Source organism: Atta colombica, unplaced genomic scaffold, assembly GCF_001594045.1.
Source record: "Atta colombica isolate Treedump-2 unplaced genomic scaffold, Acol1.0 scaffold224, whole genome shotgun sequence".
Taxonomy (NCBI): domain Eukaryota; kingdom Metazoa; phylum Arthropoda; class Insecta; order Hymenoptera; family Formicidae; genus Atta; species Atta colombica.
Window position 1 is genome coordinate 1364267 of NW_017259321.1, and position 4882 is coordinate 1369148.

The following is a 4882-nucleotide window of genomic DNA, read 5'->3' on the forward strand; positions in this document are numbered from 1 at the left end:
TATATATATATATATATGTAGCGACTATATCACCCGTTTTCTCTCTCTTTCTCTCTCTTTACGAGTGTGCTACCGAATCGAGACCAAAATCGTGCAAGATGTCCGGAGCGCGAGAGATCGATCGCATTGGATTCAAACCGTGAAACAATTGTCTGCGTTACGATAGCGGATGTCGCATGTATTTCCGCTGAAAAGATGCTTTTGTAACAACGATAGAGATTGAGGTAACGCCTTCACTGGCGGATCTACGAGGGGGGTCATGGGAGCCACAATCCCTCCTTGAAATCTCTTTTTTTCAAAAAAATATTTATAGCAAAATGTTACGTAATATTTAATATTTTTGAAATGCTTAATTACAATTTTGATATTTCAAAAATATTTTTTAATTTAAGAAACTTCTAAATATAAAAACATATAGATTTTATTATATATTTTTGCTATATTAATATAATTTTAAATAAATCATTTTATGAATTATATATTTAAATAATATTTTTTCAATGTAATCATTTAAATAATAACTTTATATTCTGTTTTTATATATTTTATATAATATTTGACCTTAAAACAAAATATTATTTACGGCGTACTAATAATCTTTTTCTGACAAAGAATAATGTTAAAAAAGGCCATTTTTTACCTATTAATTATTAAGCTTAAAAAATACAGTGAATCTTATAGATTTCAACCAGCTGCATACAGTGATGCTATTTAGTTTTCATTGAAAATTCGGAGAACAGTCTTATTTTTTAAGTTAGAACCTTATTTTAACTGAAAAATAGGACTTTAATCTGAAAAATAATATTTCTCACATTTTCAAGAAAATCAATAACATTATCATATTCAACAAATCAAAATATATTAGATTTGCTGTGTTTTTTACGTTTCTATTAGTGAGCGAAAAAAACGATCTTTTTTAAATATTATTCTTTTCCGTCAATGAGAATGCCTTTCGCGTTTTCATCCTCATAGCTGGACCATTTGAACATTTCGAACGCGCGCAGTGGTTCTTAACGGTTTAACTTTCGCGATTCTATCACGACCATAGCTAAATTTGTTGGTTTAATTAAATCTCCATTAAATTTTTATCACGAAACAGACTCTGACATTTTCTTTAGCGAAATATATGTGAATATATATGTATATTCGCACGTGCTGACACGTGCTCAATAGCGAAATAATTTCTGTTCATGAAAATTTTATTAAATTTTCTCGCTTTCAAATTTGAATATCAAATGTTATGAGCAACTGTTTCTTCTTCCGATTGAAATTATATAAAATTTGCTTGAAATTAATTGGACAACAAAATCTTATTATTTACGTATTATTTAACGGCGTAATCTATCAAAATTTCTTTTATAACTGAATATTTGCAAAATTTATTTATCGATATTTTTTATTAAGGGAAACTATATTTTATCCTTTGAATAGAATATTCAGTTTTATAGGGAAAATTGTTTTACCTTTTGAAATTGAATATTCAGCTTCTTATTTACGTATTGTTTAACGGTGTAATAAAAATTTTTTCTATAATTGAATACTTGAAAAATTTATTTATCGATATTTTTATTAAGGGAAATTATATTTTATGTTTTAACTAAAATATTCAGCTTTTTATCCTTTTTTATAGATGGTTCAAGTTAAAGACACAAAGTTTTACAAATGATATTTTTATTTGACATCTTATAATTGGATCCAAACTTCATTCCAAATCAATCAACTTGATGTTGCGAATTTGAAGATTTTCACGTTAGTTTGCCTTAATACTATCGGAATGCTTAAGATCATGCGTGGACTAATGCCCCGTGAGCTTGTTGTATACATTTCGTGTTTGTTACACAGAGTGTCGAGGAAAGGTTTAAGTGTTTAAAAACTCAACGGCATGTTCCTTGATCAACATAAAGTCGACTATCTTTTTAAGTAAAATATTTATATGTCGATAATTATGTGCATTAAGAAACAATAAATTTTTTAGAGGATTCGGACATAAATATAATTTTGGTCACAACTTCGAGCGAATTTTGGGATAGCAAAATTTTTATTTAAAATTTAGATAATAAAATTTATGTAATAAAATTTCGGCTAAGAAAAACTCGACTTCTAATTGCTCAAGGAATGCATTCACCGGTCATTTAATTCCTTCTCTAACAGTTTGTATACAACTTGTGAAAGGGTTATGAAAATAATCAAAACAACTTGGCCTCGAGTCAATGTTAATTGTATTTCTGTTAATAATTGTTGCAAGATTGTTCGCGTTACCCGCTTTGCAAAGAGAAGCATATGCAGGAGCGATGATGACAACACGAATATACAGGTAGCTGGGAGCCTTTGTTATGTGCATTGCACTCAGAGCGCAATATGTATAATAATTACATATAATTTATCTAGCGATAGGATAATACTATCTGTAAAAAAAGTATTTTCTTGGGGACGCGCTTGCATTACATTACGTTTACAATTTATGTAGTGCGTATCATCGCGTTCGCATATGACGCATGCGTGCGTGTGTGTGTGAGTGCGTGCGTGCGTGCGTGCGTGCGTGTGCGTGTGCGTGTGCGTGCGTGCGTATGTGTGTGTGTGTGTGTGTGTGTGTGTGTGTGTGTGTGTGTGTGTATGTGTGTGTGTGCATGCATGTACATATGCATATGCGACTTTACGTTTATAATTCGTATAAGCTTGGGTATACCATGTCATTTCTGTCACTGTTGCAATGCATTGCACGTCAGAATAGTTACAATATAATAAAAATAATTATTTAACTTTAACAATATATTCATTTGATATAGTCATCTTGTTAATAAATAGAGCAACATATACATAACATTAACAATTGCTAAATATATGTATACACGTACGGGATAATAATGCGAAATGAAGAAAAGAAAAGAAAGGGTCGAGAGTAGAGAGGGGAGGGGGCGGGAAATGGCAAGAGAACGTTAGATTTTACATACATACAGCAATTATGTATAATAAGTTATATACATATGTACATGAAATATTTCTTTCAACAACGATAATCACGTTTAATTACAATTATTTCGTGGAATTTTTTTACAATAATGTGAGAAAGGAGGAAGGAAAGGGTGGAGGAAATGAAAGAATGATTGAGAATTGGAAGTATTTGACGGAGACAGCCGAGATTTAGCGTGTTCGGAGCACGAAGAAAATATGCGAGAACGTAGATATAAGAGCAACGAGATAGTTAAAAAAAGGGGAGAGGGGGGGGGGGACAGAGGAAAGAAAAGCGATCGCTGCTACAAAATCAAAATTCAATATCCCGTGAAAATTATACGGGAAAATTCATAAAAATATATTGCACAATTTCACCGGCAGGGAAACGTAGCTTCGGGAAAAATTTAACAATCGTCGAAACTAAGTTTCTCAACAACATTTTATCGCAACACGAGGAGAGGAATTTTTTTTCTCTTCCTTTTTATCATCTATATCTCTTCTAACGCAATTCCATAAAATCTTTTTAAAAAATAAATACTTTTCGTTTTGACCATTTTCTGTTTATGAGAGAGAGAGATTCAGTGTGTGAATCAATAGTTATATATACAAATATATACTCAATAAAAAAATATTTCTATTTCCGTTGCCGCGAATCTTGTCAACAGCCCTGCTTTCCTTGAGAGATAGACTTACTTACAAATATACAGCTCCATCCATGGAAACATGAATTTCTTGGGAATTGCATTCGAACCACATGAGTCTTTTAAATTGCGCTTTCAACGGGGAGATGAAGTAGGGTAGGGAGGGATGAGATATATGCTCTTAAATATTGAGTCCCGCTTTTCTCATATTGACCATGGAATGAGTCGATATATAATACTTCATCATTTTACGTAGCATTACATTCTCTCACAGTCGTTTGCATGCAATGAGACGCATTGCTCCTCCTCATCCCACCCTTATCCCTCCTCTCGTCGCTCCCTCCTTTTCAATCTCTCTCCCTGTCTCTCTTTCTATCTATCTTCCGCTTCACTCTACAGTTCCCGGAAGCTGCGGATGGTATCGATTTCATGTTATACAATTGCACGAAAATGCTCTCGCCACGCTCTATGGCATCTAGATAGATGCCACTGAATATCTTACGAGGAGTGAGGGAGGGGAAGAGCGAGCGAGAGAGAGAGAGAGAGAGAGAGAGAGAGAGAGAGAAAGTTCACATTTTGTACGTATCTGGATACAAGCTAAGACACGAAGACATGTAAAGCATGAATAATAATGTCTCTCATTTTTCTATTTTAAGAACAGGATTTTTTTTTTATAATCGGACGATTAACTTCCATTTCATTGTAATAGCTTCCATTCAACTGTGAGTTCGTTTTCAATGATCGCACAGATTGTAGTATATTTTAAGTACTTCGATTTTTCGCTGTGACGCAAGAGACATTATTTTTGTACAATGAGAAAACCGTATTTTTATGAGTTTAATCTTAAAATACTTGAAGTTAATCGTTCTCTCACGAATGATAAAAATTGCATATACGACATCTAATTCTTTCTTTTTTAATTCACATGATAATTTTCGAAATGAGCAAATTGTTTATTATTATTCTTATGATTTATAGATAGCGGAAATTTCAAAAAATTCTTATGTTCGTAAGACTCAATTAATTTGTATCCAGCTATGTTTTAAGATAAATTATAAAGGATCGACGATAAATATGGAGGACTGATGATAAATAACGGATCAGTCGGCGACGGATCAGTTTTGACCGCCTAAAGATTTCCGCAATTTCTTCATCGGTCATCATGAGAGATGCAAAAAAGAAAAGATAATCGATGATCGAGAAAGAGAAAAGAGAGAAGAAAGAAAGAGAGAGAGAGAGAGAGAGAGAGAGAGAGAGAGAGAGAAGAAAGAGGAAAATAAGAATCGGGG